The 12,784-nt window shown below is 41.9% G+C and overlaps 1 protein-coding gene across 8 annotated transcripts in view; it reads right to left on the reverse strand.

Annotated features, from left to right (window-relative positions):
• The window catches only part of KIAA0825 (KIAA0825 ortholog), a 423,444-nt gene that overhangs the window by 373,181 nt on the left and 37,479 nt on the right, over positions 1-12,784 (reverse strand). For 3 of the 8 annotated variants that reach the window (XM_043514586.1, XM_038403487.2, XM_043514583.1), the window contains exon 2: positions 11,253-11,364. The exons of 4 other annotated variants lie outside the window; for them this stretch is intronic. The gene's annotated coding sequence lies outside the window, so the exon portion shown is untranslated. The remainder of the gene's footprint in view (positions 1-11,252; positions 11,365-12,784) is intronic. One more of the 8 variants, XM_043514582.1, reaches the window with a different exon arrangement.

A 12,784-nucleotide genomic window follows, 5' to 3' on the forward strand; every position in this document is an offset into this window, starting at 1 on the left:
GACTAAAAAACCCCCACACATTTTGTATAACGCAGTATCAGACTTCAAAGTGTTATTAGCCAATAGGAAGAAATATAAACTAACTAAGGCTCTTTCTATTGGAAATCTCAACTTGTAAAATATTTTTGAAATACAGTACATGACGTCTGTCTGTCCCATGGTGCTTGACTTACCCCATACACAGGACAAAGTAACTTTGATTAACTTTAAATGATTCTACTTTAAGTAGCCATAATAATCCAAGACAATAAAAGCCTACCATGAAAGAACCTCAAAATAAATGACAAAATAGGCAAATAGGTGTCTAAATGTGGTATTTTTATACTTAATTGCAAACAGGTTTTAGAGTTCCATACTGAGAAAATTCTTGCATTCAACTTTCTCTTTATTAATTAGAATATAGGACTGATATAAGGGCTCTCATTTCATTTTTGGCTAGTAAATGGATTTCCTCCATCATACTATTCTTCTCTGCCTTCTTTCATTTGTTCTCCTTCCCAAGCAACCTCAGTGACAAAGGAACATGATCATGCCCTATTACTGTGTTGTTCTCTCATAGTAGAGCTTTCCTAGTGACATGGTAACACCTGGTGCACATATTTTTGATCTTGAAATTCTACACCATATTGATTTCTATTATAATATCTCTGTATTTGATTTAACCCTCACTCAGCATTTTAACTTTTATCCCCAATAACACATTACAAGTAAAATATACCAAACCTTATTTTTCCTGACAGATACTAAGATGGCGACCAATAATGTTCATAGGGATAAGCAGGCCAATCAAAAGGTACTGCAGGAGTCAAAATCAGCTTGGTGTAGTAAATGAGATACTACTTCATGGATAAAGAAAAGGAGTGCTTGTGGCACCTTAGAGACTAACAAATTTATTAGAGCATAAGCTTTCGTGAGCTACAGCTCACTTCATCGGATGCATTTGGTGGAAAAAACAGAGGAGAGATTTATATACACACACACAGAGAACATGAAACAATGGGTTTATCATACACACTGTAAGGAGAGTGATCACTTAAGATAAGCCATCACCAACAGCAGGGGGGGGGAAGGAGGAAAACCTTTCATGGTGACAAGCAGGTAGGCTAATTCCAGCAGTTAACAAGAATATCAGAGGAATAGTGGGGGGTGGGGTGGGAGGGAGAAATACCATACGTCGGAGTATGAACAAGAGGCTACTAGGCAGCTCTCCAACACCACTTTCTACAAGCCATTACCCTCTGATCCCACTGAGAGTTACCAAAAGAAACTACAGCATTTGCTCAAGAAACTCCCTGAAAAAGCACAAGAACAAATCCGCACAGACACACCCCTGGAGCCCCGACCTGGGGTATTCTATCTGCTACCCAAGATCCATAAACCTGGAAATCCTGGACGCCCCATCATCTCAGGCATTGGCACCCTGACAGCAGGATTGTCTGGCTATGTAGACTCCCTCCTCAGGCCCTTCGTTACCAGCACTCCCAGCTATCTTCGAGACACCACCGATTTCCTGAGGAAACTACAGTCCATTGGTGATCTTCCTAAAAACACCATCCTAGCCACTATGGATGTAGAAGCCCTCTACACCAACATTCCACACAAAGATGGACTACAAGCCGTCAGGAACAGTATCCCCGATACTGTCACGGCTAACCTGGTGGCAGAACTTTGTGACTTTGTCCTGACCCATAACTATTTCACATTTGGTGACAATGTATACCTTCAAATCAGCGACACTACGATGGGTACCCGCATGGCCCCACAGTATGCCAACATTTTTATGGCTGACTTAGAACAACGTTTCCTCAGCTCTCGTCCCCTAATGCCCCTACTCTACTTGCGCTACATTGATGACATCTTCATCATCTGGACCCATGGAAAAGAAGCTCTTGAGGAATTCCATCATGATTTCAACAATTTCCATCCCACCATCAACCTCAGCCTGGACCAGTCCACACAAGAGATCCACTTCCTGGACACTACGGTGCTAATAAGCGATGGTCACATAAACACCACCCTATATCGGAAACCTACTGACCGCTATTCCTACCTACATGCCTCTAGCTTTCATCCAGATCATACCACTCGATCTATTGTCTACAGCCAAGCGCTACGATATAACCGCATTTGCTCCAACCCCTCAGACAGAGACAAACACCTACAAGATCTCTATCATGCATTCCTACAACTACAATACCCACCTGCTGAAGTGAAGAAACAGATTGACAGAGCCAGAAGAGTACCCAGAAGTCACCTACTACAGGACAGGCCCAACAAAGAAAACAACAGAACGCCACTAGCCATCACCTTCAGCCCCCAACTAAAACCTTTCCAACGCATCATCAAGGATCTACAACCTATCCTGAAGGACGAGCCATCGCTCTCTCAGATCTTGGGAGACAGACCAGTCCTTGCTTACAGACAGCCCCCCAATCTGAAGCAAATACTCACCAGCAACCACACACCACACAACAGAACCACTAACCCAGGAACCTATCCTTGCAACAAAGCCCGTTGCCAACTCTGTCCACATATCTATTCAGGGGATACCATCATAGGGCCTAATCACATCAGCCACACTATCAGAGGCTCGTTCACCTGCGCATCTACCAATGTGATATATGCCATCATGTGCCAGCAATGCCCCTCTGCCATGTACATTGGCCAAACTGGACAGTCTCTACGTAAAAGAATGAATGGACACAAATCAGACGTCAAGAATTATAACATTCAAAAACCAGTTGGAGAACACTTCAATCTCTCTGGTCACTTGATTACAGACCTAAGAGTGGCTATACTTCAACAAAAAAGCTTCAAAAACAGACTCCAACGAGAGACTGCTGAATTGGAATTAATTTGCAAACTGGATACAATTAACTTAGGCTTGAACAGAGACTGGGAATGGATGAGTCATTACACAAAGTAAAACTATTTCCCCATGGTATTTCTCCCTCCCACCCCACCCCCCCACTGTTCCTCTGATATTCTTGTTAACTGCTGGAATTAGCCTACCTGCTTGTCACCATGAAAGGTTTTCCTCCTTCCCCCCCCTGCTGTTGGTGATGGCTTATCTTAAGTGATCACTCTCCTTACAGTGTGTATGATAAACCCATTGTTTCATGTTCTCTGTGTGTGTGTATATAAATCTCTCCTCTGTTTTTTCCACCAAATGCATCCGATGAAGTGAGCTGTAGCTCACGAAAGCTTATGCTCTAATAAATTTGTTAGTCTCTAAGGTGCCACAAGTACTCCTTTTCTTTTTGCGAATACAGACTAACACGGCTGCTACTCTGAAACCTACTTCATGGATGACTGTCCACATTACAAAATCATTCACCACTCAATCCACCATGATTATCAATCTATTCTCCGACACAGCTAGGACTAGTTTAAGAGCGGTAAAGCAGGTCATAACTGAGATGCCTTTAAAGAGCTGCCATGGGGAAAATAGAAAGGACAAGGTGACATAGCATCTGTCTACATAAGTACAAATATCATTCTTAGTTTTAATGAAAATAGGGGAATGGATTTAGGACATTCTATGAAGAAGGGTAAATTTCACTTCTATGGGTTTGGATATAAATTTAGGATGATACATCACTCTGAATCCCCAGCAGAACTCCTACCTGATTTCAATTACACCTCTGCAAAACAAAAAACAAAAAAAATTGATTATGTTCTTTATGTAGTAATTTAACTTTTAACATTTATTATTTGCTCAGCATCTTATTGTGATATTCAGCGTTATTCAAAAGAAAATACTCTCACATTTAGGACAACGGCTGTGTGATGGGGCATCCATCCCATGCAAGGCTTAAGGGTTAAGGTGGCCAGATAGGCCAGTTAATTCCCCAAGCTTCATCTGGAGGAGGAGCCAGGGATTGACGAAATGAGGCTCAGCTGGACAGGAACAGGAAGTACCTGTATAAAATCCAGAGGCTGAGAAGAGAAACAAGAAAGCAGGCTGCAGCCACTCTCTGAGAGGAAAAAGAAAAGGAGTACTTGTGGCACCTTAGAGACTAACAAATTTATTAGAGCATAAGCTTTCGTGAGCTACAGCTCACTTCATCGGATGCATTTGCTCTGAGAGGAGGAAGTTGGGAGGCTGGTGAGCCCAGAGAGTGGGAAACCCAGGAAGCTAGAAGAGGCTCTGGGGGAAAGTAGCAAGGCAGGACAGTGCAGGCCTTGGCTGATGACTGGAGGGCCTCGGTTCCCCTACTGGCCACTGGGGATGTAGCACTAACTAGGCAGAGGACAGCCTGATTTGTTCTGGAAAGGTTTATTACATACCCCCAGAAGTGGGAACCATGGAATGACCTGTGCAGAGGTCAAGTCACAAAGAGGAGGCTGCAGTTCCCTGAGCAAGAGGGGTCTGCAGGATGAGAGAACAATAGGAGAGACACCGCTAGAAGAGGGCACAATGCCTGGCCAGAGCTAATCCCCAGGATGAGGTGCCACTAGCCATGAGTGAACCCTGTCACATGCTGGTATTTCTGTCCTTTGTTTCTCTTCCTTCACCACCCTTTCAATGTTTCTCTCCTTCTTCCCTGTCTCTTTTCTTCCTTTCTCTCCTTACAGCAGCTTCCCAATTCTTCACAATCTTCACTCCCAGCTCTTTTTCAATTCTAGCTGTTGAAATGATCAATCACAAAATAGCTAATGCTAACATTTGCCATGTCATCATTAGGCTTACAGTTGATCCTAAAAGATGGATGGAAGCAGAGGAGTTCACACCTCCCAGAGTTACTGTTTCAAGCTGTCTGTAGATGCAGGCATATGTCATTGCGTTTTTATATTTCGTTCACAATTCCAAAGTGATATTTACAACCATGAATACCAGAAATTTACTGTTTTGTTTTTTAAATGAAAGCTTGCAGTCAGTAGAACTTGAATATGCCATATTAGCTACATCCAATGGCCAAGATCTAGCCCTGTGCTCACTCAGGAGTTTAATAAGGATGCTCCTATTCACACCACTGGGCCAAGTTCTACTGAAAATACACATTCCTTACTCAGGAAAAACTTCCATTTATGTCAATGACCCACTAAATATATACGTTTAGTTTTAGCTGTTAGGGAAGCACATCAACTGCAATATATTCAATTCCACACTCCCTTGACAGTTCACTCCACTAATTATATAGCTAACTCTTCTTAGTCTGCCTGAAAGATAGTTTGCAGCCACTTTAGGAGTCCTTAAATATTCCAGGACAGTGTTCTCTGCTGTTTTGCCAATTATTTGATACGATTTCATGGATTAAATCTATTCGTCCCCATTTTATATCATGTCACCAACTACCATTCCTTATGTGCACATATGCATTTTTTCTCCAAGTGAGGTCACAGTCTTTTCTGTTGCATTTGATTACACCTTAAAACAATATTTGATATATAACTTTGCTACTTTAAAATTTATCATATTTTATCCAATTCATCTTTGTTCTGTGTTCTTGGAATGGAACAGAACATGTATACACATCACTTCTCCTATCCAGTCTACCTGACCTCTTCCCCAGTGCTGCTTTTACTGATGTTGGAGTCAAAGTTGCTTGTATATTTTAAGGAAGCCAGAGTTTTTTTTTCCTGGTAACAAATACCTTCACACCCAAACACATAAAGCCAGTATTGTATGTTAGCGGACAAAGTAACCATCTCCAGAGTATGGTTATTCAAGCACAAATATGCTTATTGGTATGTGAATATGTGCATTTATACACAAATACAAGCTCCTCTACAAAATTAGCGTAAACAAAAATAGCTGCCCAAATGATCTTGGAACAGGAAACAAAAACTGGTGCAAGTTTTGACTTGACCATTATTGTAATTCCAATGTCACATATATTTATGAATAATTTTTCCAACTATTTGCCCTGCAGAAGTCTTCATCTTTATGTTCCCTCAGCATTCCTCAGTTTGTAATCTCATCCTATTAGTCTTGTATTGTAAGCATTTAGATACAAGTTAAGAGTCCTTTATTTGTGGATGGCACTCTTTACTTATATAGTACCATAGATGTTTTGTAACGTATAATAAAATGAAAATCTCTTTTAAAAAGAAATTATTCATGACTTCTTATGGCACTACATTTATACATGTACTGAAGGAGCTTTAGAGGAAATGAAAGAACAGTCGTCATGGCAGGAGCTATTTCTTCATTCCCAAGGCTCTTCTTAATTTTGCTTATCCTCGTCTTAGGAAAATTTTATGGAAACAGACATCTCAAATTCCAGATGAAAGTATAGCATTTACTGCAATTTACAGGAAGTTCCTGGTCATGAGGCAATGAAGAGTATTGCAGCTGGCAAACATTTCAACCTCAACATCTAAAGGAGAATTTCTACTTTCTATTTTTCCACCAAATGCATCCGATGAAGTGAGCTGTAGCTCACGAAAGCTTATGCTCTAATAAATTTGTTAGTCTCTAAGGTGCCACAAGTACTCCTTTTCTTTTTGCGAATACAGACTAACACGGCTGCTACTCTGAATACTTTCTAATGAAGAATTGTTTCAGAAAAAGTTGGCAAAAGTGGTGCCTAATCACTTAAGTTGCACCAAGTCCTTACAAATTTTGCTAATTGTGACAGGAGACCTTGTGATAACAAAACAAATGAAATGCCATAGGAAAAGGCAGGGAAATCAGAATTTAAAATCCATCTCAAGCTGCCATTCTCCGTATCAGCAGATGAAGGAAGTATAGTGGAGATAATTTCCCTCAACTTCAGAGTGGAATGCTTCATGTAGTAATATGACAGCAGTATCTTCTGGGTGATTTGAGTATGAAGCAAGGGTATTAATGAGGGACTCCACTGCATGACATCAAGGTGTCAAGGACCCCATTACAGGGAGGAATAGAGCCACAGGTGTTAAAAGATGGAGAAGGAAATGGTACCAAAGATATGTTGTCAAAGTCTCCTATAATTTATAGCCCAGACTATGACTTCCTACTTTCTCTCCTTTGTATGGTAAATCTCTTTTGGGTGTCAATCAGCAATTGTGATGCTGAAAGATGTCCCTCCTCCCCGCTGTAATAAAAAACTACAGTAAGGATATTATATGAAATTCTGTAATGCTGAAGGCACTTAGCTTTTGGTTTCATGCCTAAAAGTGTGTGTGTTCATAAATATCGTACAACTGAACATCATGTCCTGTGTTATTCCTTACATAATAAGCTTCGAGTGCATCGTGTAATCACACAAGAAGTGCAACAGTGTAAACAATGACAGGTTTCAGAGTAGCAGCCGTGTTAGTCTGTATTGGCAAAAAGAAAAATAGTACTTGTGTCACCTTAGAGACTAACAAATTTATTAGAGCATAAGCTTTCGTGAGCTACAGCTCACGAAATGCATCCGATGAAGTGAGCTGTACCTCACGAAAGCTTATGCTCTAATAAATTTGTTAGTCTCTAAGGTGCCACAAGTACTCCTTTTCTTTTTTAGTGTAAACAATGCATGCTATTTGTCTTATTACCATCTTAAACAAATTGCTTGCATCTAACCAATTTTGTATTGTACATTTAAGATTCTTCTCAAAAAGGCAGAATATATTTCATAATAGAAGGTAAGGAAAAATTGATAGAGAAAAGATAAAAAGGTAGTAAAAGATTTCCCTGCAGATTTCCATTAACGAATTCACAAATTTATTTTTTCTTTAATTAATTTTACTGCATTTTTACAACTTTTATATAAAGCAAAAAATTACAAAACTCAAGAAATAGGATGATGAGGCAGCTAGGAACTTATATTATATTCAAGATTTTAAAAGCTTAATCCATTGTTTTTTTTGTAATTTAACCACTTAAAACTGAGTGCAGTGACAGCTATGTTGGATGAGTTCCGACTAAACCTATTTTTAGTTCAGTTGTTCCATTACAGTATGCTTCTCTTAAATCAGCTACTCCATCTCATCTGAAAGTGCAACCACGCTTTGTCCGGGGACCACATCCCCCGGGTCTGGAGGACACCGATATGCACCCCCCCAAGCCGAAATAGAGACGTCCAACACCAACTCGATGGAGTGGGGAGGGTTGTCGAATGGAACCCCTTCCAGGACAGTTCTGCGGTCGGTCCACCACTGCAGGGAAGCAAGTATCGATCTTTGGTAACAATCTATTCCAGGGGGTCTCAGAACTGGGAATAGACCGTCGCCAGCCATTGTTGCAGGGGCCACATCCGGAGCCTGGTATGGCAGACCACCTAACTGCATGCTTCCATGTGGCCCAGCAGGCGCAGACAGACTCTGGCAGTAGTCAGAGGGAATGCAGAGACTTCTGCTATGAGGTTTGTCAATGTGTGGAACCTTTCCAGCAGCAGGAATGGCCTGGCACAGGTCGAGTCAAGGACCGCTCCGATGAACTCTATTCTCTGCACTGGCACTAACGTCGACTTTTTGTCCTTCATCAGTAGGCCCAGAGCGCAGCATGTAGCTTGAAGCACCATGACATCCCTTTGAACTTGAGACCTGGAGCTGCCTTTGACAAGCCAGTCAGTCATCGAAGTACGGGTAGATCTGGATACCCCTGCACCTGAGGTCAGCCGCTACCACCTACATGCACTTGGTAAACACCCTTGGTGCTGTCACCAGCCAAATGAGAGGACCGTAAACTGGTAGTGGTGGGGCCCCCCCGTAAACTGGAGGAAGTGTCTGTGTCCTTGAAAGATCGCTATGTGGAAGTATGCACCCTTCAAGTTGAGGGCAGTATACCAGGCTCCCCGATCCAGGGAGGGGAGCAAGGGGGAGGGTAGAAAGGAACAGGAGGGTATAACCCTGTTCCACTGTGCTGAGGACCCACCAGTCTGAGGTTATAGCTGACTCGGCAGGGAGGAAGAGGGAAAGGAGAACACTCAGAAAGACAGATCCGGGGAATGGTCTGGTAGTTTGTTCTTGGGTGCACCCTCAAAACACCTTTTAGCCCCCTGCTTATTCCAGATCGAACCCGACTGGGCAGAGGGTAGAGGCAGGTGGCTGGGATGGCACTTGTAGCCCTTGACTTGTTTATGGGGCTGGTCCTGCCAAGGCTGGCTCCCCGACCCTGTGGCTGCTGTGGTTTGAACGGCTTATGTGCCAGGGCTAGGACGTAGAGACTGATGGTCTTCATGGTGGTGCGCGAGTCTTTAAGGCCATGCAATTTGTTTTCTGTTTGCTCTACAAATAGGGCCCAGCCATTTAAGGGCAGGTCCTGCATAGACTGCTGGGTCTTGGTGGACAACCCAGAGAGGAGCAGCCAAGAAACTCGCCACCTGGAGATAGTGGAAGCCATGATGCAGGCAGCAGCAGCAGCAGCGTTTGACACCACTTGGAGGGCTGATCTGGCTGCGGTCATGACCTCATCATAGATCGCTCGGAACTTTTGAAAGCCTTGGGGAGCGACCCTTCAAACTTGGCCATGGCTTGCCACATATTGAAGTCATATCAGCCAAGGAGGGCTTGGTGGTTGGCTACTCTCAGCTGAAGGCTGGAAGATGAATAAGCCTTACGTCTGAAAAGATCCAGCCTCCTGGAGTCTTTATTTCTGGGGGTGGGCCCTGGTTGTCTCTGCCTCTTCTTGTGTTCAACTACCTCGACCACAAGAGAATTGGGGGCTGGGTGGGAGTACAAGTACTCACGGCCCTTGATTGGCACAAAGTACTTGCATTTGGCCCTTTTAGAGATGGGGCCAGGGAAGAGGGGGTCTGCCACAGGCATTAGTGATCTTGAAAACACCTTCATGAAGGGGTAGAGCCCCCCCCACCCTGGCAGGAGCCAAAGAGTATAGGATGTCAAACAGGGAATCTGAGGGCTCTTCCAGAGGGCTCTTCCAATTCCTCTGCCTGAAGTTAGAAGCGACCCTCTTCAAAGTTCCTGGTGCGCTTTGGTGTCACGTTATAGATTTGTCTGGTGACGATAAGGATGATGCCAGTGTTACGGGAAACTCCATATCCACTGGTGGTCCAGCAGCTTGCTCCCCTTGGTCCTCATGGACCTGTGGGGTCTTACCCTCTGAAGTCTCAAGCACCTGAGAGGGATGGGATACCGAGGCCAATAGCCCGACACTGATTAGCAGCCTGGGAAGTTGGATGAACCCCTCAAGGGTTCCCCAGGTACCATGGCGCCGGCCACTGAGCTTGGGGCCATGGGACAGGTTTCGGTGCTAATAACATAGTTGGCACTGCCGATACCGGGGCTTGTCCCGCAGTCAGGGCCCCACCATCTCCAGGGAAAGCAGAGAAAAATTTGAATTAGGGCCCGGACAGCACTGCCCTCTGATAAGGCTGTAGAATGAGTACATGACACCCCATCGCTCCCTGTCTGGAGGGGCAGGGTGTAGTGGAGACACATTAGGCTGCCTGGGGGAGAGGGGTGGAGACGTCCTCCCCCAAATATCACCACTCCCCGCTCGCATCCCTGTGATGCTGCTTGTGGGGCTGTGGCTGCACAAGCAGCTGCCCAGGGACACACTGCGCCCCAAAGCACAGTCCAACCACCTGCACCATACTGGGAGGCCCTGCACTTGGAGGTGGGCATGGCTCCACAGGGCTCCAGCCCTGGCTCGGCTTCAGCCCGAGCAGTCCATCAAAAAGCCTCTGGCAGTCCAGATTTGGCCCAAGGTCTGCTTATTGACTACTCCTCATGTAGAATAACCTTTAACGTACCCTTAGGTTAAGTAACTAAGCATTTAACAACTCATATAAACAATCTGCAGACTAGCATCAAAATAATTGCTATGTCCTATGACCATGCATCATATGACATATAATACAATATACTGTTATATATAAACTACTACATTGCTCTGACCTGTTCACATATTGTAACACAATCATCTACAGTATATTCAGAGCCCAAATCTACCTATTTCTCTATGATTATGCCAAGTACATCTGGTCCACAGAGAAATTATGAATTTCTGTAGTTGCTCACCCTGAGCAAGATCACTTTTAACTTTTCTTTTAACTTAAAAAAATAAAAAAGCTGAAATTCAAAGTCAGCAGCTGTTACATGGTTCTCCAAACAGGTGTCTAAAGAATAAAGTCTCACATAGTCTTGATTAGAAACATCTGACCTATAAGTCAAAGAATTTTTAAAATGTAAACTTATCTTTCATCCTTTGTTTCTGGTCAGTGGGAGGAGAATTGTGTTTTGAATGCACATGTATGACAGCTATGACAATTTTCACACTAGAATTTCATAAACATATATAATTTATAAACAGGGCAATCTTGAAAAATATCCTACCAGGTACATATGTACTAATTACAGACTGTACTATACAGTACCTTCACTAAACAGATTTTCTTTGTAACACCACCTTGTGACCTTCAACTTTAAGAGTTTTCTTAAGGGACCATGTTGAGTTCACATAGCACTAGCAGAAGTTTTTCAATAGCCCTATGTAAAAAAAAACAAACAAACAAACAAAGTAATAAGATTACTGACTGGTAGAATTTTAGGAATAAAAATATTCAAAAGTAAGTCTTAAAGATATTTTAATGTTACATAAAAACATTTTTCAATAAAAAGAGAAAAATCTTAATTCCCATTGATAAATTGTTAGCTTATGCTCTTGGACAGATTATTTTTTTTTTATTTAAGTGCTGGTTTTAACTTGGAGTTTCTTCACTTCAGTTGGTGCATGTCTCAAATTTGTGTGTGTCTGTAAATCTTCTGACCAATAACTTAGTCTGAGTCAGATTTAACTTGGAGGGATCCACATGGGTCTAAAAGGGCTACTGCTGCTTACTATAGAAGTACAGTATATCCCATCCATCAACTGAATATTCTATAATACAACTTTGTGAAAAGAGGGTTCTTGACTCTTTCAAGTCAAGTAATTTTTAAAAGTGACTGAGAATTGTGGAGGGTTTTAAAAACTCAATTTTGTATAAAGGAATGGAAATTCCTTCTGGAGTCCTCTCCAGAATGGATCAGCTGTGGCAATGGGAAGAATTCTCAGTCAAGTAGCTGGGATGTATGTTGGGAAACACTAATACCACCTCTAGTCCACAATTAAAAATTAAACTCCTGCCTAAATATGCTTTTAACTAATAGACCAAAACTACTGAACAATCCATTTCTGTCTCCTGGGTACAATAACACACAGTGTTTTTTTTAAAGAAATAAGTAATAATGGAAATACAAAAACCTATATGAAAAATGACATTAAGGTTGTGACACCAGAGAACAAAAGCCAAGCAATTTAAGTTAAGCTGACACTCAGTCCTTAAATCATGCTATTGTGCTTCTTTTTAAAAAGCAACAATGCGAGTTAATGACAAGTTGTCAGCCTTAACTTTGAATTGCCTGAAGTTTGTCATTTGGTGTTTGTGTCATAACCTTAATGTTATTTAAATGTAGTTTTTAATATCTATTATTTAAAAAAGGTCTACTTTAAGACAGCAAAGAGCTTTGAAGGAGTAAACCTCAAAGCACACCGCATTGCTGGTATGCCACTTCATTAGAAGTAGTGCATAAAACATATGCTGTTGACAAATCTAATTCATTAAAGTTGAGATAGATGCACTTTAAAACAACTGGCTGGCATCATTATCTACAGTTCCTTTTATAAATTATTCCTCTTTTTCCTTTTGACTGAACTTGTCACTGTTCCCTTTTCAGAGTGTGAATGTTATGCCTTAAAATTCAATACTTTCAACGTGTTTAGACAAGTCATAAGTTAAATAAAGTAGCTTATTTGCTAAAAATAAGTGTGTAAGCAAAAAAACTTACACTGATTATTTCAGTGATTTTAACTGAAGACAAGTAAAATTAGTTAACAATGTATAGCAGTTTCAGCTTGATCAAAAACATA

The sequence above is a fragment of the Dermochelys coriacea genome, chromosome 5 (assembly GCF_009764565.3).
Source record: "Dermochelys coriacea isolate rDerCor1 chromosome 5, rDerCor1.pri.v4, whole genome shotgun sequence".
NCBI classification, from domain to species: domain Eukaryota; kingdom Metazoa; phylum Chordata; order Testudines; family Dermochelyidae; genus Dermochelys; species Dermochelys coriacea.